Source organism: Colobus angolensis, unplaced genomic scaffold (genome assembly GCF_000951035.1).
Source record: "Colobus angolensis palliatus isolate OR3802 unplaced genomic scaffold, Cang.pa_1.0 Scaffold515, whole genome shotgun sequence".
Classification (NCBI taxonomy): Eukaryota; Metazoa; Chordata; class Mammalia; order Primates; family Cercopithecidae; genus Colobus; species Colobus angolensis.
In genome coordinates this window covers 2,258,963-2,284,815 of record NW_012118655.1, presented here as the reverse complement: position 1 = coordinate 2,284,815, position 25,853 = coordinate 2,258,963, and the positions used below count along the sequence as shown (strand labels likewise).

Genomic DNA, 25,853 nt, shown 5'->3' with positions numbered 1-25,853 from the left:
CATCCCAAGGCCTGACTGAGCCATCTGCATCTCTATCTGGCCACACCCAGGGCCAACACCAGCAGGTGAGAGGGGTCAAAACCTCTTATGCTCATCCATGGCCTGCTGGGGTATCTTACTTTCTAGGATGGTGAGCAGCAGAGTGGTCCATGTTCCCTCCACAACAGTCCTCAAACCCATGACTTTAGTGTACCAAGTGGATGGCCTCCAGGTGGAGTCTCACCTGCACAGACGGCTCCACCCTCAAGGTCAAATGTGGGGTACCAAGAGGTGGATCTGGTCTAGTGCATGTCCCCCATGCTCTTGACCCCAGGTTCTACCACTGGAGTGACTTATTGAGAAGATTCTAGAAAGATGCAGCACTTTCCGTTCTGGAATGCAAAGAACACCATCATGCAAGCCTGGGCCTCAGATCTGGACTTGGCTTCTCCTGCCTTGCTGTGTGAAGCTGACCATGTCCCTTCTCTGTGTGGTCCCTGTCTCCTCCTCTGTCAAAGGAGGGATTTCTATTAGATTGCTAAGGTTTGCTCTAGTGTAAAATTGTTAGATAATTAATTTTATCCAGAGGGGGAAGGGATGGGGTCAGTTTATAATGAACATACACAGTTATTAGTTTCTGGATTAAGAACAATACATTTTGATAATGAATTAACCTGTGACCACTCACATCTTTGCAGGCCCCAGAGATTCAGACAACAGGAAGGAGAAGGCTGGCCTGGTTTAGCCTCCCTAACCAAATGGAGGGCTTTGCCTGGGGACCACCTCACAAGAGCCTGGCTGGTGCCTCCTGCTACTCAGCTCTTGGCTGGTGTCAGATGGGGAGCCTCTGGCCCCTGTGGAGATGAGCAGGTAGGGTTCACCTGGGTCAACACCCCACATGGCCTGCCTTACCCTCTGCCTTGTTTTCTGTTCTTCCTACTTAGTAGGAGAAAAGTTTTCTACCTCTATTCCAGTCATAGCTGGTGCTAAACCCATCTCAGTGCTCAGGGCAGTGGGGGGAAGATGAACTAGGACCCCACTTGGCTAAGTCCCCCAGCCTCTCTGAGCCTCACATGGGGGTGCGGCCTTTCCAACTCTGGCTGCAAATCGAACTCGACTGATTCTGATGCAGTACTCTCCAGGTTAGGTGATCTTTAATATCTAAAATTCCATGATTTCCTGGTTCAAAGGACTCTTCCCAATAGCACTGAAACTAACATGAAGCCTGACTTGTTTACTTCTGGAATTCCTCCATCTACTTTAGCACATCCGGCCGTGTGAGGAAGCTAGACAGGTCTTTTTTTTTTTTTTTTTTTTTTTTGAGATGGAGTCTTGCTCTGTCACCCAGGCTGGAGTGCAGTGGCGCGATCTCAGCTCACTGCAAGCTCCGCCTCCCGGGTTTATGCTATCCTCCTGCCTCAGCCTCCTGAGTAGCTGGGACTACAGGCGCCTGCCATCTTGCCTGACTAGTTTTTTGTATTTTTTAGCAGAGACGGGGTTTCACCAGGTTAACCAGGATGGTCTCAATCTCCTGACCTCATGATTCGCCCGTCTTGGCCTCCCAAAGTGCTGGGATTACAGGCTTGAGCCACCGCGCCTGGCTGACAGGTCTTGATGTCCATTTCCTAAGTGGGAGAACTGAGGTCAGAGAGGTTCAGTGGCTTATCTCAGGTCACACTGCTGGTATGTCAGATTCATGACCAGCCTCTCTGACTGTAAAGGTGCCCTCTCCATCTCATGGAAAGAGATGCTGGAGGTGGCCTTGTGCCCTCCTTTCTAGGGTAGTCCAGATAAGGCAAAGTTTGTCAGATGACAGCAGATGGGCACCAGCGTTGTCCACCCTGCCTCCTGCAGGGCATTCTCTGCAAATAGTGGTCATGGGAAAACAGGTCCCACTTCCTTCCAGGGAATCACATCTGAGCCCTTTCACCTGCTCTTCAAGGTCCCTGTGATCTAGGCCTAAATTGCCTTTGCCTTTCCTTCTGCCTCTCCTCACGGACTCTGTGCTGCAGACTCCCAGAGGGAGATGAACGTGGTCATGTGATGGTCATGTGATGATGTACCCCATACTCTGCTGATTGAAATCCTCCTGTCCATCCAGGTCCAGCTCACAGACACTGCCTGTGACAATCCTCACACCTTCCTCCCCACCTCCATTTGGGGAGCTGCTGGTTCCATGCAACCTGCCTCCAGAACGCGTGTGCACGATCCCATCATCTCTATCAAGTTGTTTGAGCGTGGCATTCCCTCAGCCTTAGCCAGTGCCTGGCCCCTAGGAAGGTTCATGAATAGCCTGGACGTCAGGTTACCTATCTTTAGTGGGTTGAATAGCAGACCCCCAAATAGCCACATCCAAATCTCTGGGGCCTGTGAAAATGTTACCTATGTGGTAAAAGAGGCTTTGTTGGTGTGATTAAGAATCTTTAGCTGGAGACATTAACCTGGAATATCCTGGGTTGGGGAGTATAGGCAACGTGATGACCAGACAAGAGAGTCAAAGTAAGAAGTAGGGACTGTGAGGGTGGAAGCAAGCATTTGGAGTAGTGGGAGGAAGGGGTCACAAGCCAAAGGGTGCCTGCAGCCTCTGGAAGGTGGAAAAGTCAAGGAAATGATTCTCTTAGAGTCTCCAGGAGGAACCCGGCCTGCCTGACAACATGACTTTAGTTCAGTGAAACTAATTTCATACTTCTGCCCTCCAGAACTGTAAAAGAACAAATTCATGTTGCTTTATTACATTCGTGGTAGTTTTTACAGCAGCAAGAGAGAATGAACACTCCATCGAAACCTGACTCCCGCTGAAATCCCAGACAGCCGAGGTTCCCATCATCAGGAGCCCAGAGTAGCTTTAGATCCACTTCTCAGTGCTCTAACTTGTTTTCGCGACTAGATCTTTGTGGTTCCCTGGACTATTCACCTCTACGTTTTTCTTACTCACACAGAAGGAAAAACACCACCCCATTTGTCCCTTGGCCTCAAGATAGCCTAAGCAAGATTTCCTCAAATAACTTATGGGTTCTAAGTGCAGGAAAATGCACAACAAAAAATTACCCTTGAACAATACAGGTTTGGACCCACTTACACATGGATCTTTCTTAAACCAACATGAATGGAAAATACAATATTTTTGTGCTTGGCAGCGCTGACTGAGCCTGTGCAGATTTGGGGGTCCCGGAACCATTCCCTGACTGTACGAAGGCCATTTCTCAGACAAACACGCAGGATCAAAGTACAGAGGGAATGGCAGAATGAGACGCAACGCTCATTTTAGGACGTAAAATGTCAAATTCATTTTGCAGCTTTAATTCTGTGCATCAATTCTTCACCTGTCATTCACGTCCTCTTGGAAGCTGGAAGGTAAAACGCTTTCTGCACACACTGGTGCTGGTCCCGTGGAAGGTGTGGTCTCCCTGAAACGGTGGGAGGAGATCCCCTTGCCTGGGGAGCTGATGGGGCTGTGTCCCAGGAGTCAAGAGCACCCCAGAAGCAGCACCTGCTTGCTCACTAAACTTGTAACAACCAGGACAGGGCAGTTCTGTTCTTTCTACTTAGTAGGAGAAAATGGGGAAGCCCAGTGCCTGTCCTCTCTGCCCCTCTTTCAAAGCACAGGTATTTAGGATAACAAGAAAAGTTCTCACATTTGCTTGGTGATTTTGTTTCCAAATCACTTTTTCTTATGCCTTATCCCAGGAGACCATTAAATATAGTTAAGACCTTATTACCCTCACTCCCAAGCCCTGCCACAGAAAACATAAGTGAACTTAAAAATTGGCCAGGCACGGTGGCTCACGCCTGTAATCCCAGCACTTTGGGAGGCTGAGGTGGGCAGATTACGAGATCAGGAGATCAAGACCACCCTGGCTAACAAGGTGAAACCCCGTCTCTACTAAAAATACAAAAAATTAGCCGGGTGTGGTGGTGGGCGCCTGTAGTCCCAGCTACTTGGGAGGCTGAGGCAGGAGAACTGCTTGAACCCAGGAGGTGGAGGTTGCAGATTGCGCCATTGCACTCCAGCCTAGGAGACACAGTGAGACTCCATCTCAAAAGAAAAGAAAAAAAATATCTGTGAGGTCTCCCTCAACCTCTTGGACAAATCTAGACTGTCTGTTTCATCCACACCTATGTCCCAGTGTGCATGAGTGTTTTACACACCGATCACCTGTCATTCCTCAAAGAGGTCTTACAGCTTCTTTTACTTTCCTTCATTCTAAAACAGAATCCAGTTGTCTAAAGTTCAAAAGCAGGGTCAAAAGAAACAAAGAAAATGCCCAGAATCCCACCACCCTGAGGCCACCATTTTTAACATCTTGGTAGATTTCTCTTTGGTTTAGTTTCTTCTGTCCATGCTTTATAAGGATGTATAGTTGTGTCACATATATAGGCCTTAAAATAATTTAGGTTGTATCATAAGCTTTTCCAGAGGCTTTAACATTTTTCCATAAAAATCCTTTTTAATGGCTACAATATTGTGTGATATGTCCCGTCATTTATTTAAACATTATTCAATGATTGGGCTACTAGTCTGTTTATGATAACACTTTGAAGAATAACTTTGAGCATAAACCTTTGCTGCACTGCAGATTATTTTCACAGGATAGATTCCCAGAAGTGGAATTACTGAATCAAAAGGTATAAACATTTTAAAGGCTCTTAATACAGATTGCCAAATTGCCTTCTAGAAGTTAATCCAATTTACACTCTCCACCAGCTGTTTTCATATATGTACACGCCTCACACTACATCATGGCCAACCCTGAGTATTACCAGAACTTTTATTTTTAACTAAAGGTATCCCCCTGCTGTTTTATTTTGGATTTCTTTGATAGCCAGTGAAGTTGGATTTTTTATTTATTTATTTATTTATTTATTTTGAGGCAAATTCTTACTCTGTGGCCTAGTCTGGAGTGCCGTGGCGCAATCTCAACTCACTATAATCTCTGCCTCCTGGGTTGAAGTGATTCTCCTGCCTCAGCCTCCTGAGTAGCTGGGATTACAGATGCCCACCACCATGGCTGGCTAATTTTTGTATTTTTAGTAGAGACAGGGTTTCATCATGTTGGCCAGGCTGGTCTTGAACTCCTGGCCTCAAGTGATCTGCCCACCTTTGCCTCCCAAATTACTAAGATTACAGGCAAGAGCCATTGTGCCCAGACTTGAGGTTGAATTTTTTCTCACATTACTAGTATTTTTTTTTTCTTTCCAAATTTTTTAGGGAATTGCCAATGTATTGATTAGGTTCTTCCTGTTTTCATTCTGAGTTGTGTGAGGTGATTAATAAGGATGTGAGACTATTTATTATATGCTTGACAACTTTTCCCAGTATTTTATGTATATTTTCATTCTGTTTGTAATGTATTTTGATAAACAGGCATTTTAAATTTTCTGAGACAGGGTCTCTGTCACCTAGGTTGGAGTGTCATGGCACAACCTTGGCTCATCCTAGCCTTGACCTTCCAACCTTGGGTGATCCTTCCACCTCAGCCTCTTAAATAGCTGGGAATACAGGTGTGCAGCACCATGCGTGGCTACTTTTTTTTTTTTTTTTTCCGTAAAGACGAGGCTTCACCATGTTGCTCAGGCTGGTCTTGAATTCCTGGTCTCAAGCGATCCTCCTGCCTCAGCCTCCCAAAGTGCTGGGATTACAGGTGTGAGCCACTGCACCCAGCCTGAAATTTTCATATGATGCCACCCTACTGATATTTTCCTTGGTGATTTCTTCTGTATGGATGCTTACAGAGTTTGTTCCATGTGGGATCAGTAGGTCACATGTGGGTTACGCTTTGGAATCTTTGGCTTGCCCTCTCCTCTGGGGACACCTTCCACCAACTCCTCCCCTTTTGGCACTAGGAATCTAGAGCTCACCACCTAATCTCTGCCATTTTCATGGATTCTGCCCTCCATAAATGGCCCTTTCCCTTGGATACATTACTTCTTACAATTAATGTGGTAGACACTCTGCTGCATATCATTACTGTGGCTTGTATGCCTGACTTCCTTATCCAGCTGCAGCTGACTTGAAGGGAGGTGTCAAGTCTCACCTTCAAGAGCCTCAGACAGTGTCTGGTATAAAGATCTCAATTCTCCCTATTTGGGAATTAAACTGATCCTGTGAATTAGCTGGGGAAGGTCTCATTACGCCCATTTGATAGTTGAGAATACCAAAGCTCCCAGTGGTTACTGGCTGGCTGAGGGACTGCTGAAAACCCACGGATTTGGATCCCTTGTTCTCTATTATGGATGCAGCTTCCAAGGAGTGGTGGTGGTGGGCATGGAAGGTCAGGCTGTCAGCATCCCTGCCCTTCACCCACACACCTCGACAAAGGAGGAGGTCCAGGAACAGGAGGCAGCATGGCTTCCACTCTCCGATGCCCTGGATTTTGTCCCCCAGACCTGTCTTCCTGGGTGGAAGCACAGCAGCAGCCCAGAAGTGCCTATGTTTTCAGCACTGCTACCAACTCCGCCCAGTCTCCCTCCCTGACTAGAGACTTCCAGGCTCCCCGGCACAGCCTCCTCCGTCCCACAGGGAGCTTTATGCTGGCAGAGAGTCAATTAGATGGATGCCTGGTACTGTGATCTCTCCTGCCAGCCCAAACCCCAAACTAATGAGGCACAACAAAAAACAACGCTCTGTCTTCTCAAGTTCTGTTTATGGGACCCATATATTCCAAGAAGAAAAGTATCCTTGGTGAATGATTTTAATCAAGGGCCTGAGTTCCCAAATAACATCTTCTCTGTGGTTATAAAATGATCGTTCTGGCCTGCAGTGTAGAGTACCCTGAGGCCCCGGCTGGTTACAGCCTGCAGAGCAGCGAAGAAGGGTAGTGGCTTGGACGTGAAGAGCCAGCTCCCGTTTCCCGTCACGACTTCTGATGCCTTCTGCCCATGTGGTTCCTGGTAACCACTGAAACCCCTAAATGCTCTAATAGGCAAAAGTAAGGGAGATCTGAGATCAAGCCACTCTGGGAAGAGTCAGTGCTTGGGGATCTTTTATTAGTAAGGGTCCTTTCTATGGGTATTTACATATTAGCCTTTGAAATGGCACTTCCCCCAGACTAACAAAGTAAATCAGAGGGGTTATCTTTATATAGCATTTTAATAGCTTACAATGTATTTTCTTTACCCTTCATTTGAATCTTATAAAAAACTGGAAGGACAGTTATTAATATTCTCATCTGATTAATCAGAAGACTGAGGAAGTGAAAGCCTACACAATGCACAGAGAAATGATTTTTAGACAATAAAGCACTACAAAAGGTAACCAGTGACTTACTGGGTACTTTGCAAGTGGTCTCACAGCTAGTAAACCACAGACAGGGGCCCAGGACCTGGTCAGATGATCCCAGCTCCAGTTCCTCTCCCATGACTCAGATTAAATTGTCTTCTAGGAGAGGCTCCCTGACTGCCCATGGGAGTCACTTGGGAAGTGAGAAATATTTTTGACGTTCAGGCCAATGAAATCAGTATCTCTGGAGGACAGACCCTTGGTATTGGTGGTTTTAAAAGTTCTAGGTGCTGTGGCTCATGCCGGTAATCCCAGTACTTTGCGGGGCTGAGGCAGGTGGATTGCTTGTGGTCAGGAGTTCGAAACCAGCCTGACCAACATAGTGAAACCCCATCTCTACAAAAAATACAAAAATTAGCTGGGCGTGGTGGTGGGCACCTGTAATCCCAGCTACTTAGGAGGCCGAGGCAGGAGAATCCCTTGAACCTGGGAGGAGGAGGTTGCAGTGAGCTGAGATCATGCCACTGCACTCCAGCCTGGGTGACAGTGTGAGACTGTCTCAACAAACAAACAAACAACAATGACAAAAAACTGTTCCTCGGGCAATTCTCAGGGGCATATGGTTGAGTATCATTTCCTTGGAGGCCTGGAGATCTTGGGCTGAGATGCCTCTGTATCAAGGGTGGGTTCTTCACCTTTACTATCTTCACTGTTGATCTCAGATCCTGTTTCCAAGGCCCCTTCCACCATCTCTGATGTCCTGTTCTGGGCAGTAGCTGTTGGTGGCTACATGTTTATGAGGTTGATTGGATAGAGTTAGTGTCAACTTTATGAATGCTGGCTGTTGTTAATGACTCTACCCTGAAGCCTTCTCCCCTCCGGGGCATCTTTCCAAAGCCACACACCCAGCAAACTTGCTTCTCAGTGGGATTTCCTGTCTCAGTCATCTGTCACTTGCATCCTGGAACATCTCTCCTGAAACAGCATGCCACATTTGTTTGCCCATTTATCTCCTCTCTGGATATAGTAGAAATTAGTTCAGATTTGCACTGGAGACACATGTGGCCCAGGTCAGGTTACGTGAATTGCTGTTCTACACCGCAGGTGATTTATTGGGTTCACTCACTGAGAATGATGCCTCTTCCCTAATTGTGCATTCAAAACAGAAACCCACGCATCCTCTGCTCCTTCAATCATGTTTTAGAGATTTGATGCTACAAAAACCTACACAACTCTCCTAACTCAAATTTCTTTTTTTAAATGAATGTCAAAATCAATTTTTAATTAGGGTGATTTATGTGTCATTTTAAAAAGGCACATTTCTATCAGCTTTCTGGCCATCTCCCACCTGCTTGCTCTTGCCTAACTAATGACACTCGTTAAAGGAGGAAATCTGAGTGCTCCTTCGGTGAGAAGAGGGTCTTGCTCTTCAATTAAAGTGAGGGGAGATGACACGTGGAGGAACCTGGTGTCTAGGGGACTCAGGTCAAGCCTGGGGCTGGAGCTAGAGTCCAGGGGACTGGGCCATGATCTGGACTAGGAGAATCAGGCTCTCAAGGGTAAACAGCCTGAAGACATGAAAATGGATGGTGACATGATGAGAATGTAGTCAAGTGCACAGACTAACAGCTGCAGATCCCTTTCTGACCTTAATGGGGGTATTGGAAGGCCTGAGAACTGTGTAAATTAAGCCTGGCAGAGACCAGTCCTGCTGAGGGCTTTGCGCCTCATAAATTGTAGTGTGGACAACCTCATTAAAGAACTGGCATCTTGGGTTTCTACTACTCGAAATGTAAATCAGAGAGGAGCGGGTCTCGCTATGGATGGCTGCTGGTGGGCTGGGTAAGAAATCATGATTCCGGGAAGTGGGAGAGTTAGTTTGAGGCCTAGCCTTGCCACCAGCCCTCTGGGACCATGAGTAAGTCTCTTTCTCTCTGGGCCTCAGTTTCCTTCTTTGTAAGCCCTCTAAAGCCAGCCATTCATAGTTGCCATGGGCTTAGGCTGTTGAGTTAATGGTGTGTCCACACGCGCCTATATCAGAACCACGCAGGAGCTTCCTGGGCCTGACTTCAATCCTACAGAATCAGAGGATCTGGGTGGGGGGCCTGGAAAAAGCAGGTGCCACAGGCTCTCTGGGTGATAATTGAGTACAGCCAAGTCTGAGAACCTCTGGTTCCTGAGAAATGGCTCTTTAGTTCCTTCTCTTCGCAGAAGAATTCCAAGACTTCCAGCACCTCTCACCGCCCCCACCCTCTCATCGCAAGGATTTCCTCCTTGGTCCGGGGTTCTCAAGAGCGCTTTTCACCCCTAGATTCCATGTCTGTGAATACTCTCACAGGCCCAAGGACCCAGTTTGTTCAGTTTGTGTTGATGAGCCCCCTGAGGTGTAGAGGAGATAATACTAGGCTCCAGCCCCCATCTTCTAGCCAGTGGGGTAAACACTGACACAGCTTACAGTCTTCTCTAAATTGGGGATGCTGCCTAATTTACAAGATTTATGTGAGGATGAAATGAAATCGTGTGTACATAAAAGAATACATGGGTTCTTATTACGGGCTAATTTCAGAGACTATCCTAAGGGCTTTGAGAGGACCAGCTATGGAGGGTGGATGGGAAGGGGGTCAGTGAGGGGGTTACAGAGGCCAGATCTTGGGACAGACAGAACCTTTGGGTGTCCTCATGTCACATAGCAGAGGTGAGGCTCTGCCAGATCCTTTCAGCGAAACAGTAACTGAAACAAATGCAAGAGTCATTTCCAACATAAATAATAACTATGAAAAATAATACTTGCAATGATGGGTTTTCAGCATTAGTTGTCTCTGGAGTCACCTCACCACGGGAGTCAGCTTTCTGAGGCCAGCTCCTTTTTGGTCCTAATCCTACCATAAACCTTTGCTGGTTTCCGCAGCATTCAGTCCAAATCCCAGCTCTGCCATGTCCTTTCACATCTTTAGCTAAACATCGGACGTGCAGTTCCTTACAGCCATTGTGTAACTTTGTTCCGTCGTCTAGAATCATCTTGATCTCAACAATTTCTGCTAACTTGGATGTCACTTTCCCCAATTGCTTGCTCTTCCCCCTTGAAGAAAGACACGCGTCTCCCTCTGGGGTGCTGATGCATACCTCTGGCTGAGCCTTGCCTCACTTCATTGGGTGTTTATATCTGCATTGCCAGCTTCTCCCACTAAATTCTAAATTCCTTGAGGCAGGGAGTCTGTGTCACTTATTTAATCTCCTAAGAGTGCCTGTCACATAGCAAGTGCTAATGTATGTAGTCAAATAATACAAACCAGATCACCGAGTTTAAATAGAAGAATGTCACGAGGTGGGGTTCCCTTGCATTCTGCTAGGAATTACTAATTCCTTTGGGTTGCACTGCAGAAATCGCACCCACCTTCCCCAGTCTCCATTTCAATCTTTGAGCTTCTACCATGTGCCCAGCACTGGGGTGACAGTAGTAAGGAAGGAGCAACATGGCAGGCGCGGTGGCTCACGCCTGTAATCCCAGCACTTTGGGAGGCTGAGGCGGGCGGATCACCTGAGGTGGGGAGTTCAAGAACAGCCTGGCCAACATGGCGAAACCCCATCTCTACTAAAAATACAATAATTAGCCAGGTGTGGTGGCGTGCACCTGTGATTCCAGCTACTTGTGAGGCTGAGGCAGGAGAATAGCTTGAACCCAGGAGACAGAACCCAGACCCAGATCACGCCACTGCACTCCAGCCTGGGTGACAGAGCGAGACTCTATCTCAAAAAAAAAAAAAAAAAAAAAATGATGTGCCATCTCTGTGGAGGTGATATGTGAGCTGATAGTGAAGGATGAGAGGGGATCAGCCATGAAAAAGGCTGTGGAGCAGCAGAAACTGCAAGGCTGGGGGTGTGAAAGGATGTTCCTGATCTAGAAGCAGAGCTGAGGCCAGTACAGCTCAAGAGGGTCACAGATGATCACAGAGGGTTATGGGGGTGGCTGCGGAGGGAGGCCGAGGCCCAACCAGGCAGGACCCCGTGGGCCATGGCAAGGAGCATGGACCTTATTTAAAGAGTTTAGACAAGAGACTGAAAAAAACCTAAGTCCTTAGAAAGATCATGCTGAGTGATTCGGGAAGAATGGATGGAGAGAAAATGGAAGTGGGCAAACCCCTTGGCCGGCTGCTGTTGTAACTGACCAAGCAAGTCACAAAGGCAGCTTGAATGAGGCTGGTGACATGGAGGTGGAGGGAGGTGAGTCGATACGAAGGCGACCCTGATAGGACTGGCAGAGGGCCTGAGGTGATGGTGAGAGAGGACAACATGAAGGATGGCACTAGGGTGGGACCAGGTCTGCCCGACATGACAGAGCCTGTGAGGGCTGGTTTCCAACTTCCAATTCCTAGGACAAAGTCTTCGTACAGATTTACTGAGAACCGCCAAGATTCCTGTAGGCCACTCGCAGGAAGGCAGAGTGCGTTTCATTTTTATGGTCGAGTTCTCCAAAAGAATTAAAAAATTTCTAATTCTTTTGTAGTCTCCATAGCCCCTTTATTTTGTTGCGTGATCCTTTCCTAAGGTTTTCCTATTCAACATCTATCTTCATTGCTTTTGTTGAAAACACACACCAATAATTTTATTTGTAATATGATAAATGACCTCTATGTACATTTTGCCATTAATCTCTCTGTAAAGTGGTTGCATTTAACCATTCTGCACCATACTTCCCTGTAAAATATGTCATTTTCTCCTCTTGTTTGTTCAGTAAACAATGCAATTTCAACTGTACCTTGGAGAATTAGTACTAATCACAAACAAATTATAGCTACTACTGAGACTACTGCAGGGATCAGGCTTTAGATTCTGCAGCAGAGGAAGCTGCTTGGAATGAGAGCAAAGGCAAGGAGGGCTCATTCAGACTGGAGAAATAAACACGAGAGCACCTGATCATGGGTAGCAGCCCCTTGAGGCACCTCCAATTAAGGGAATCAGGTGGATTCAGCCCTCTTAAACATATATAGGAAGTCACTCTGCTCCCATTGGATCCACGGTAGCCACAGTAGAAAGGCTGGCTACTTGCTAAAGAGGCAAGATAGCCACTGGATGCTGATGCCACTGTCAATCATCATAGCAATAGTTTCCACCCTCACCACTGACTGACTGCTTACAATGTTCTAGGTCCTGTACTGAAGGCTTTATTAGCATTATTTTATTTGGATCTTACAGTAACTCTATGAAGTAATTGCTCCCTCATTTCACTGAGAAGGAAACTGGAATCCAAATATTTGTAAGATCATTCCCGAGGTCATAAGCATTGGCAGAGCTAGAGTTTTATGTTGGTCTGGCTTGGAAGCTCACACTCTTAATCAATCTGCTGGCCCCACCAGGGTGGAAAAGGCCATTTTAGAAGCCCCAGAAATGAGCAAGAGGGAAGACTCTGGAGTGCAAGTCAGTGGAATGCCAGAGAAGAATGTGTACGACAGGCAAGAGGCAGGGCCTGAGCAAGCAAGCCAGTGTCTTGGGAACCCATGGAGGGTGGCTGCGATTTGGGAATAGGATTCCAGTCTCTCAAATGGCTAGGACATGCAGTGTTTTCAGAGGAATAATGTACCAAGTAGGCACTAAGATAAAGTCCAGGAACCTGAATATCAGCATTCAGGGCTCGTCCCCACGAGCCAGGAAAAATGCCTCCTCCATCAGGGGTTGTTGGGGCCAAATGAGATAATTACGGAAAGTACTTTGTAAACCACCTAGTGCTAGAAAATGATTCAGATTTTATTTTTAATATTAACCATCTGACATTTATACACGATATCACTAAACCCATAAGAGGCTTCCACACCTCCATCTTTACTGAAATGTTACCTTCTCAGCAAGGCCTTCCCTGGTGGCTTTATTTAAAATCTCTCCCCTGGCCTCCCATCCAAATCACAGATACTTCGTCTCTCCTTCCCTTGCTACCTGTATAACTGAGCAATATACACCTTCCTTATTAGTGTTGTTGGTAGTCTGTCTCCCTGACTAGCACTCAGGGGATGGAGAACTTCGTGTGTATTTCACTGCTGAATCCCCAGTGCCTAGAACAACACCTGGCACCTGGGAATCTCAATAAAAGTTTCCTGAAAGAATAAGTGAATGATGCTTTTTAATAAATAATTTTGGGTAGATTCAGAAGCAGGGTTTATGCTTTGTTCATAATGTAAAATTGGTATTTCAGAGGACTTCCATATAGCCCCAACTCCTGTGGTTATGTGTGTACAAAGTTGGCATTTGTTCATATAAAAAGCAAATCATGTAGAAGGCTCCTTGTACTGATCATGGACTTCTCTGTACCTAAAGACCTTGCTCAGTGCTGCCAACTTCATTCAGGATGACAGCTGCCCATTCATACCTGCAGTGGGGCATGGACTGGGAAGCTGATGAAGCTGCAACTGGCATGGGCTGCTGGGAGCTACCATACATGCAGGAGAGTGATGGCTGATTCACAGTGAGTAGCGAGAGGCTGGGAGACAGTCAGTAAGGGCTTCCCAGCGGGGCACAGTGACATATTCCTGTGGTCCTAGCTACTTGGGAGGCTGAGGCAGAAGGATCGCTTGAGCGCAGGAGGTTGAGTCTGCAGTGAGCTATGATTGTGCCTCTGCATTCCAGCCTGGGCAACAGAGCAAGACTCCATCTCTTAAAAAACATTGCTTCCCATTCTAGGCACAAAGCCAAGTGGGAAATAGACTACAGGCTAGCAGTGTGCAGTGGATGGGCCATCCTTCCAGCCAGGGGTGAGAGGAAGCAGGGTTTCCTTGGAGGAAATATAAGGAGCTTTGGTGTTATCAAATTTGATAGGCACAGTTCAGGCAAAGAAACCTGGAAAGGGGTAGAGCCCCTACGAAAATATCAAGATCATTTGCTATGGCTAGGAGTCAAGAACCTCTTTGTATTTTTCAGTTTTTAGTTCTTTTCTAAGCCTCTCATGTGAGGGTCTGAACTTCTCAGAACCACAAGATTGGGAGAAACCTAATGAAGAAGGAAAACTGGATGATAGGCCGGCAGGGAGGATAAATAACAACTACTAAAATAATATTCAGCCTACTATGTATCAGATATTTTTTGTATGTGTTATCTTTTACTTGATTCCTTCAATGAATATGATTGAAATATACAAGAAGATGACTGATTTAGTATGGCTACTATCAAAAAAAAATAGAAAATAACAAGTGCTGGCAAAGATATAGAGAAATTTGAACCCTTGTGTATTGTTGGTGGGAATGTAAAATGGTGTGGCTGCTATGGAAAACAATACAGCGGTTCCTCAGTATAGCTTTGAAAAGGAAATAAATTCTGACACTTGCTTCAACATGGATGAAACTTGAAGACACTATGCTAAGTGAAATAAGCCAATTTCAAAAAGAGAAACGTACGATGTCACTTATATGAGGTACCTTGTGTAGTGAAATCCATAGAGACAGCAGGTAGAATGGTGGTTATGGGGGCTGGGGAGAGGGAGGAATAGGGAGCTGTTTAAAGGATATGGGAATTTCAGTTTGAGAAGTTCAAGTTCTGAAAATTGGTTGCACAGCAATGTTGCATATACTTAAACACTACTGAACTGTAAACGTAGATATGATTAAGATGGTCAATTTTATGTTATATTTTAGAACAATTTATATTTTAGAACAATATTTAGAACATTTGAAAAATGACTGATTATGCTGGCCTTGAAAATAAGCACTAATGAAGACTGCAGGACAGGAGAAAGTCAGTGTGGCCTACTGAGAAAAGCCTGTGGCTGAGGCCCCGTGCGGAGTTCTGGCTCTTCTCTTTCCTCTTTTAAGTCCCCCTTCTGTTTGGTTTCCAGTGGAATCTACCAGTGTGTGAGGCACTGGATATAGCTTAAACTACAGTGGCCTGGCAGTGACGAAACCTCTGAGCTAACTTGACACTACTGTGTGCTGAGTGATTTTTTTTTTTTAATTTTTAAATTTTTATTTATTTATTTTTGAGACAGGGTCTCATTCTATCATCCAGGCTGGAGTGCAGTGGCATGATCATGGCTCACAGCAGCTTCAAACTCCTGGGCTCAAGTGATCCTCCCGTCTCAGTCTCTCAAGTAGCCTCAATCACAGGTGTGTGCCACTGCATCTGGCTAAGTAAAAAAAAAAAAAGAATTTGTAGAGATGGGGTCTCCCTATTTTGCCCAGGCTGGTCTTAAACTCCTGGGCTTAAGCAATCCTCCTGCTTTAGCCTCCCAAAGTGTTGAGATGATAGGCATGAGCCACCGCACCAGGCCACTTGAGTGATCTTAAACCTGGCATTAGCCTCTCTTGGCCTCAGTCTGCTTATTTGTGAAATGATGGGATTGGACCAGGTGGGCTTTGAGGGCTGTTTCTCCCCGTGCCGTGGGTCAGTATCTCAGTCAGCAGCAGCGAACAATGGAGATGAGTTTCTATGTGCAGGAAGAAGGTGTTGGGGGAGGGTCTGGTAATGGTGATACATGTGGATGACAATTTGGAAAGAATATGGGGAGACTCCCAGATCAGCTAGAATCTTCTCAGTCCTCAATCTTGCTATGAAGTACAGGCAGATGGCACAAAGGGCTGCTTCAGACTGGGCAGGTCCCCAGGTACACCAGACTCCATTTCCACTTTTACAAGTCTTTCTCAAACACCCAGGGGGTTTCTTCCAGGTACTACTATATTTTCCAGAGTGAAGAGCTACTGAACAGAGTCTACAATTTCATTTAGGGAAAATAGGTGAGAAAACAGACAAGACTTGATGGGAAAAATCTCTGAGGACACCTAGAGGAAACATTCATGCCCACAGGTTCATGACTCACTGGCCAAGTGACAGGGGCACAGACACAGGTGTCCTCTCTCAGTTCACTAAGGGTCCAGGGATGAAAGCAGTTTTGCTGTGGAACCCCTGGTAGTATAAGGAAGATGCATTTTCAATGGACCTGTTATAAAGTTTTAAAATTATGTGCTGTCCTGAATTTCTACTGACCTTCAATTTACTGAGCATGTGCTAGAGGTGAGGAAAACAAGATTAGATTTGGAGACCGTTCTGGACCAAATTTGAATGCTGACTCGACCGTGCTTGGTCTTGTACATGGTACTCAATTGCCTTGAGTGTCAGCATCTATCTCACAAGGTTGTCTTGAGGTTTACAAAAACTGCAGGTGAGCCTCAGTGTCTGGTACATAGTAGGTATTCAATAAATAGTAGACAATGAAGAAAAAATGGTTTACAATCTTGAGGTCATCTCGTATACTAGGACAGATATTTTGACAATTAATAATAAAAATACAATAAGTGCTAAAATAGGTGTGTGTTTTGGCCATTTCAAAACTTATCTGCAAATTCTTTAAAAATCCTCTCGAGAGGATTATTGAGAGATGGAGATTTTGGTATCCTTCTCATGAGTCGGGCAGGCTCATGACTGCATATGATGGAAGCCACTATGTAACTTTTGAGGCTAGATCATAAAAACTGTGCAGTGCCCTCCTTGGTCATGGATACATTTGTCCTTGGAGCCTGGAGCATGCATGTAAGAAGTTTGACTCCCTCAAGGCTACCATGCTAGAGAGGTCAGGTGTAGGCACTCTGGCGATAGTCCCAGTTGAGCTCAGCCCTCCTACCATCTTTTCCAAGGCAGTAGACATGGAAGCAAAGCCATCCTGGAGCCCATACACCATTTGATCTGCAGGCTGAATCCAATACATGACCTGTCAATGCCACGTGGTGTGAAAACATTACCTGCTCAAATTCTTGTCCCACGCAATTGTGAAAAATGATAAAATGGTAGTTGTTTTAAGTTAATATGCTCTGGAGTATTTGTTGCTCAGAAATAGATAACTGGGATATCTGAATGATAGGCACACAGAGAAGGAGTATCCAGCCAGGCGGGAAAAGAAGGCTCCAGGAAAGAGATAACACTTGAGTTATCCCCAAAGAGTGGGCAAGAGTTCTCAACAAAAGAGAAAAGATAAGGGAGCTCCAGGGACAGAGGATGGCATGCTCAGGGAATAGTGACTTGTCTGTGTGACTTTAATATAAGCTGTGTCAACTGATGGTCAGATTCAAACATTTTATTAGTTTGGTGCAAAAGTTATTTTGGTTTTTGCCATTACTTTTACTTATAATGGCAGAAACTGAAATAGCTTTGGCACAAAATAGCTTCATCAAATTAGCAAAGATTTGAAAATAATACCCAGGCTGGGCGCAGTGGCTCACACCTGTAGTCTCAGCATTTTGGAAGTCCTAGGCAGACAGATCGCTTGTGCCTAGGAGTTTGAGACCAACCTGGGCAACATGGTAAAACCTTGTCTCTACTAAAAATACAAAAAAATTAGCCAGGCATGGTGGTGTATGCCTATAGTCCCAGCTACCTGGGAGGCTGAGGTGGGAGGATCACCTGAGCCTGGGAGGTCTCTCCAGTAGGTCAAGGCTGTAGTGAGCTGTGATCTCGGCACTGCAATCCAGTCTGGGTGACTGAGCATGAGACCCTGTCTTAATTTAAATAAATAAATAAATAAATAAATAAATAAATAAATAAATAAAAATAATACTCAGTCCTAGCAAGGATGTAGTGAGTTAGGGACTCTTACATACTGCTGGTGAGAATGTGAACTGGGAGATCTTTTCTAGAAAAGTTTGGCAGTATGTTTTAAGAATGTTAAATTTTGTTCAGACCTTTGAACCCCAAAGTTCCACTTTTAGGAAACTTCCTTGAGGAGATAGGGTTATGAGACACTTAGATCTAAAAAAACTCATAGCAGATTATAATACCATGAAAGTGAAAACAAAGAAATAAGATCCCCACAGGCAGGGAAATAGTAATAAAAGCTTGCACCCCTGTATCACACAAGGGTGTTTTTGAAGAACTTTTATTAACATGAGAAAATTTTCATAATAAATTAACTAAAAAGAAAACCTACCAACCAAACAAAAAAGCCCAATGCACCTGTCTCTAAGACTGTTGGAACAGCATAGCGAAATCCATTTATATACACGGAAAGGAAAACTAGAAGGAATATGTGTCAAATTGTTAACCATAGTTACTTCTAAGGGAGAGGATTATGAATGCTTTGTGCTCTCTTTTCTAAACCTCTCTGAATTTCTGTATTCTATAATGGGCATACATAACTTTTACAATCAAAAAAAGGAAGTAAATTTCTCTGAAAGAAGCATGAGTGAGTCAGTCCTTCTCTTTCCTTCCTAGGCTGATGCTTACATTCTGAGGACCCCAATTCACCCTGTTTCTATTCCAATACATGACCTGTATTTCTATTCACAAAACTCTTCCAAGCCCTTTCATGTCCACTATCTCATTAGTTTCTTTCAATCAATCCGGGAGGCAGGCAGGGTGAGGACTGCATCTATTTTCAGAGGGGAAAAAAAGATCCACAGGAAGGTACCAATTGAATGCAGTCTGCTTTATTTTCAGAGATCCACAGCTCATTCACACCCCTGACCCACTCCCTAGAGCATCCTGCAGAATCAGGGCTGGTCCAAGTGTGGACAGCCATGGGAATGGGGAGACGGGCCTTACCCAGGCCTGGGCCACCAAGCTGTTGGCATCTCCCAGGGCCACCAGCATCCCCGAAATGCCCACCATGCTGGGGCGAGGTCTCTGAATCACACTGTAGACCCGTATTTCTGACAGAGGCACAAATCGCTACTTCATTTCACAGTGAATCTCAACATCTGATTTCCATTGACAGTTAAATCAACAAATCAACTAAACATGGATACGTTTTATGTCCCGTCTTATGCCAGATTTATTGTGATCCCGGCATGACACAATGCAGAAGAGTTTGGATTTACTGGCTCAGGGGTAAACTGTAAACTATTCACTGCGTCCATTTCACTGGCTGAACCAGGAAGCAATTCCTGGGTCCATCTGTCAGAGGCTCTGAACTGGGAGGAGGAGACGAATGAAGCACAGACCGCTGACTAGCCAGGCAGTCCCCAGAGCTGCCGTGCACTTTGCAGCATGCTTCCTGGGTCTTCATTCCAATCAGCGGGACAATTTCACTCATAAATCCTTACCCGATGGTCAGATGTGGTCTCCATCTGCTTTCCTGACCTCACTTGTCTTCTTTAAAGAGCAGTGATTCAGAATAATAAAGATCTTTATTTGCATAGCACTCTCTATTTTTTGAAGTTTGAGGTGCATGATTTCAGTTAATCCTGAAAACAACTCTATGACATGGAACTGTCACCCCCATTTATAGATGAGGAAAGTGGCTCAAGGTCACATGGGTGGTAAGAGGTAGAGAGGAACTAGAACTGTGGTCTCCTGGCTGCCAGTCCAGGGCTCCTCCTAGAACATTCTAAGAGTGGGGTCTCTGGCCCTGAGAAGACAGATCCTGGCCATTCCTCTGAAGCTCTGACACCCTCTTTCTGCCTAGAATCTGGTTTTCCAGGTGGGCTACTGGGCTGGTGAAATTTCCATGAGCACTTGGAGGAACACTGCTCAGGACCACTAAAGGTCGTCCTTTGGTTTGGATGGGGTGGGGTGTGAATGGTCAGGGAGTGGCAGGGCTCATACTCTGAGCTCCTGGTGGCAGTCTGCAGTTGAGACCTTGGTCTCATAGGGGAGATTTAGCTCTAACTTTATGTCCTCAAACAAAGAATTTGGGAAGTCTGTCTCCTTTCACTTCTTTTTAATTATAAAATAACTGGCCGTATGGTCCCATCTGCTCTGAAGATGCAGAGGCTACGTGGGCAGTAAAATGAAATGATAGAGAGGTAGTAGGTGGGGACTTTTACCTCCACTGCCTTTCAGGCTCCAGCCAGGGAATAATGACTGCTCAGTAAATAAGCAGCTGCCGATCTAGCTCTTTCCATCTGAAGAAAGTGCCTTTCAGGAGGCACAGATAACCTTTGCAACTATAACTGGGATTTACTCTAAGGAAGTAGTTCTCAAACTTTAGCATGCATCAAAGTCATGCTTCTTAACACCCCCGGAGTATCTGATTCAGTAGATCTAGGATAGAGCTTGATAATTTGCATTTTTAATTATGCAAATTACATTGGTGCTGGTTCTGGGACTGCACCTTAAGAACCTCTGCCATGAGGGTTTCGCTGCAAGGGACAGCTGAGGGGTTTGCTGTGTCTTATTAAAACCTTTCCCATCAACTTGGTATAGGCTGAGAACTGGTCTTCAAGGACAACAGGGCTGAAGGAGTTGCTTCTTCTCAGAGACAACATGATCTGTGTCAGGCTGGGCAGGGGTGGAATTCATGAGTTGTAGGATTCTGCCACCACCCTAGTGAGCCCAAGTTGTTCCATCTCTCCTAGGCTGACTTGGCACACTCAACCCAGCCAGATGGTCCCCCAGGGTGGTCCATCTGGGTCTGCTTATGAGAATGAATGAACTGTGTCTGTAAAGTGCTGGCAGCTCTCTGGAGAGGGCATCTTAGCACAATTACCGTAATAATAAATGCTTTCTGTTCATTTGGTGTGTGTGCATCCTCAAGGCACCCAGGGGCTCAGCTCATTAAGGCTCTACAACTTGGAGAATCAGGTTAGTAGGAAGCAAGGTGAGAAGCTGGCCTTGTATCAATAGTGTCATTCTATGTTTAAAAAGCCAAAGCTTAGAAATACCAATTCACAAGGTCAGTTGTGCCATTTCAGTTAGCTAGTGAGTAGCAGGACCAGGGCAGGACACTGATTTTTTATTGGAAAGCAACAAACGCTCACAGCTCATATGGTAAGCATCGTAGTTTATGAAACACTTTGACACATGTTATGAAATTCAATCTTTATAATAGTCCTGTGAGGTAGAGATGAAGTCAGTTTGGTTCTTGTGCAGATCACATGGAAGGAATGAGGCAGAACTGAAGGCAGCTCACATTCTGCTATTTACAGCTCCCATTGTGAGGACGGACTCCTAATTCAATGCTCTATTATGTTATCAGTGTTCATTGAGTACTCTCCATTAAAGGGACCCAGATTCAATCAGGACCTTTCAGTGGCTCTGAAGACAGGCTGTCTGAGTTTTACTCTTGGCTCCCTCACCTACTTGCTCTGTAAGCTTGGGAAGTGGTTCATCCTGGGACTCAGTTTCTCGAATGTACAATGGGGATAATAAGAGTACCTTCTTCATGTGGCCTTTGTGAAGAGCAAATGAATTAGTGTCCATCAAGTTCTTAGTGGTGCCTAACACAGAGTAAGGCTTGATGAATGTTGGCTGCATTACTATCTCAGTCCCCACTCCAGCTGAAAGGGGTTGCAGGACCTCCTTCTCCATCAGCGCGGAGAAGACAGGAGAGTCTGCCTTATTCTATGGGCTCCAACTTTATGTCCTCAAGCAAAGAATTTGGGAAGTATGTCTCCTTTCACTTCTTTTTAATTATAAAATAACTGGCCATATGGTCCCATCCGCTCCTAAGATGCAGGGGCTACTTGGGCAGTAAAATGAAATGATAGAGAGGTATTAGGTGGGGACTTTTACCTCTACTACCTTTCAGGCTCCAGCCTGGGAATAGCCTGGGTCCTAATTACCGGGAAGCAGTGGTGTCCCTGGCCTGTGTTGCAGCTGCAACTTTGTTCCTGATCCTGCTCTAACTGGTGTTCTTGACAATAGGCCACAGGCTGGGTTTTGGCCTCTGTTTGTTTGCGGCCTCATCAGGGGAAAGTCATTTCAAACTGCTTGTTTGTGACTGCTGCCTCACAGGCTGAGATTCACGGGGCAACACTGGCTTAATAGTCCATTACTAGTCACAGTGGGGAAATCAGAGTGCATTATGCTAAGGCAGTTGGCATGGTGTCTACCAGGGTAGGGGGCAATGGCTGAAGAGAGATGTTCATCTAGACACAAAACAACTCCGCTTCCAGGAAGCAGGTATCCTCTGCACCTGGGCTGTTTTAAACACTCTAGTGCAAAAATCAGGGCAGCCTGCTCTGGCCAAAGGCCTCCCCTTTCATTATTTCCAGCTCTGGAAGAGCATCCTGCAGGTGGTATGAAGGATGTGCAGAGTGATCAGGTGACAGGTCAGAGGGAGGAGCCATGTCTATCAGCTGGAAGAAGGATTGAGATACGGTTTACATACTAAACCTAGGATGTGCCCTGCTCAGGGAAGAGCAGTCTGCGAAGTACAGTGCGACTGTGGGGAAGACTCCAAGCTGGATGAGTAGAACCAGCGCCTACAGTGAGGGCTGGTCAGGAGACACCTGGCTGGGAAGTTCAGCCTGTGCACGGCAGGAATCACTGAAACAGGAATGTTACCCACTCAAGGTAGAGGGAGGCAGTTCAGAGCCTGGAGAGCAATGGATAATCAGCAAGAACCAACTCTAGCAAGCAGGGCTGATAAACTGCTGCTCTCAGGGTGAAGGTTTGGGCAACTGGCTTAGTCTTTCCAAGTCTTACTTTTTGTATCTGTAAAATGGGCATAAATAATCCCTGTCCTGTCTATCCTGCAGGGTTTCTGGGATTAGAACTATCCTGATACATAACTCCAGAGCATTCTATGTGAGGTCAATTGGGCCTGGTTGAAGAGATAAGACGGAAACCACGAAGAAAGTCTTGTGAAAGTGAAGGAACTGGGCAATTGTAAGTGACTGTATTATTTTATTCTGCATGCTGGATGAGAATGGCCTTGAGCCACCAGACATTTGTTGTGGCCAGTGAAAGGCTAGTGGCCCCTTGGTGATCCCTATGGCCATTGGTTCTGGAGAGGGGACTGGCAGATGTGGAGATCCTGGGAAGATCCTTCCATTGAGCTGAGTACCTGAGTCAGCCTGTCCCACCCCTGTGGGACAGAGACAGCTGCCCCTGGCTCTAGTCTTGCTCAGTTTCTGTTGGCTCTCAGGAGCCGTCCAGGCTTCTCAGTGGTGCTGTGCTTCTGAACCAGAACCTCCTGAGTACCTGCTATAAACTCAGTAATGACAGAGTCCCAAGAAACCAGTAGCAACCATTTATGGAGCACATGCTCAGAGGCAGTCACTGAGCAAGTCACACTGGACCCACTGTATGTCATTTTATCCTCCTACCCACCCTGTGAGTAGGTATTATCATCTTTAACAGGTAAAGAAACTCAGGCCCAGAGAGGTTAAGTGACTTGTCCAAGGTTGCAGAGCCAAATTTGAACTACAGCTTGCCTGCACCTAAGTCTAAGGAATTTCTGCTACATGTGTATCTCCCAAACTGTTTTCTGCAAAAACACTGGTTCTGGGAACTGGTTTTGTGCTTTATGAAAAGATTATTTTGTGGGAATAAGTTCGGGAAGGCTGCATATTCTATTTTACTCTTGGAGATTCATATCGTACATTAGCAGATTAAAGGCTCTGAGAAATCCTGGACTGCAGAAATTTGGGCAACATTTAAAAACCCAACATTCATTGCTCATATTTGAACATGGGACATGTTTTCACCACAACAGTGTTGGGAAACACTGAGTTATATTGTGGCTTCTATTTTGAATTAACATATAGAGTTATTAAAGATAGATGAAAAATACTTCTGTTCTTTTGGGATCTTATATTTTTGTAGGGGGTGAAGACATATGTGAAACTGAGGAGAGATGTATGGAACCTTAGACAGAGGACTGGCTCCTTCTCCCTGAACGCTTCACAAAGCAGTGAAGCCTTTGTGCTTCACTTGACAGGTTAGCAGGGATCACCTGATAATGACAGAGGGGAGGTATCCCAGACAAAAGCATGAACTGCATGCTCAGTCCTCCACCCTTCACTCTCCAGGGACCAGTCCTCTGCCCAGAGTTCCTGCGTCCTGGGGGCCACTTCTGAATCAGACTATGCCCACTCCAGCCATCACAGATCGAGCCAGGGGCAACCAATTACTAGACTGGCCACACCTGTGACTTGTGTGGTTCCGCCTTAAGAGATAGACTGGAGCAATCAGATTCTCAGCTTGAGAAATCTGATCAAACATATGGAAAGACTTGCTGATTTATTGTGATGATTGCAGCTGCAAAGTCTTGGAGTAAGGCTGGAGAGGCTAAGGTGGGCCAGGTGTAATTCAGTTAACTCCGTGGGAGGCTGGTGGTAGGGTGGGAGAGGCAGACCCAGACTCCTAAGCAGAGTACCCTAGTTGGAAGAAGCAGCACCAGAGAGAGAAGTGGCACTCAACTGGGGCTGAGCTCGGTGAAGAGTAGAATGCTGGCTTTAAGATCCCAGGACTCTCCTGTTGGGGCTCCCTGCAGCTCCAGGTATGCAGAACCTTCTCAGCTCTGGCCACAGCGAAGCCAATCCTATCATCAGCCCTAGCCCTGGCAGCCACTCTCTCTTCTTCTGGCTTCCCCGTCATGAGGAGTAGGAAATGATGACCACCTTGGAGCAGGGAGATGCTGTATCCTGGAGAGGCCACTGGGCTAGGAGTTGGTCATCTAGGCTCTGCTTCAAGTTGTGCTACCGATTAGCCACATCACTCCACATCCGTGCTGCACCCTCACCATCACTGCTAAACTGGTGACAATAAAGATTGTGGGGAAGAGCACATGAGATGTGTGTGTGAAAGCCCTTTGTAAACTGTCAGGAGTGGCATAGATTTATTACTGTTGCTGGTTGTGGAAATGTATGTAGGGAGGACAGGCAGAGATGTCTTTAAAAGCTGCGTGGGTGGCCGGGTGCGGTGGCTCAAGCCTGTAATCCCAGCACTTTGGGAGGCCGAGACGTGCAGATCATGAGGTCAGGAGATTGAGACCATCCTGGCGAACACGGTGATACCCTGTCTCTACTAAAAAAATACAAAAAAAAAAAAAAAAACTAGCCGGGTGAGGTGGCGGGTGCCTGTAGTCCCAGCTATTCGGGAGGCTGAGGCAGGAGAATGGCGTAAACCTGGGAGGCGGAGCTTGCAGTGAGCTGAGATTCGGCCACTGCACTCCAGCCTGGGCGACAGAGGGAGACTCCGTCTCAAAAAAAAAAAAAAAAAAAAAAATGCTGCATGGGGCTTGTAATACTTGGGGGAGACAAGCAGGCTGGTTTCCAGCTACTAGGGCCACGTGGTCACAAAGAAGTGCCCTGTGTGGCCCGTGGCTTGACGCCCCCCCAAACCTTGCTCTCCTACATCACGCCCAGAATGTTCCATACCTGCATGGTGGCTGGGGGGAGTATGCTAAAGCAAAGATACAGAGGACAGAATCTCAGGGCTCAGGGGACTTTTAGACAGGCACCATCCACTTATCTGGGAAAACAGAGGTCCAGAGAGGGTTACATGATATTGTGATGTTGATTGATTAATCAGTGGTTGGTCAGCGAGCAGGCACTTCCAGATCCATCTGCAGAGGAGTTACCCCAAGACACCTAGGCTGTAGTGGGAGAGAGGCAGGAGAGGCCAGGGGATAGAGGCTGTGGTAGTAAGGAATAGGAGGGTTTGTGGGAAGTGGGCAGAGTCCAGAAAGGGTTGGGGGATGGCAGTGAAACTGCCTTTGCAAAAATCATAACTGATAAAATTATGACAGTGAAAGAGATCTGACCTAACTGACTCCATTATGCTTCTAACCTCCAAGCTGTCATTGTTCATTCCTGGGTGCAGGAGGAACTAACTTCAGGAAGAACTCAGTTTGTAGTTTAACTTTGAAACAAAGAGGACAACAGCCCTTTCCCAAAACAAACCTCCTTCTTGCCTGGGGACCAGACTTCCTTTATAGGACTAACAGACTAGCCACAAGATTAGAAATTATTGTATAGGAGTCATGCAGCTGGAGGCTGCAAGATTCTGAACCTCCTCAAAT

General features: G+C 46.0%; 1 protein-coding gene across 1 annotated transcript in view; it reads right to left on the bottom strand.

The window, feature by feature from the left end:
- ALK (anaplastic lymphoma receptor tyrosine kinase) overlaps positions 1–25,853 on the bottom strand; it is a gene marked incomplete at its 3' end in the record, with an annotated part of 732,271 nt that overhangs the window by 134,841 nt on the left and 571,577 nt on the right. The window lies entirely within an intron of this gene.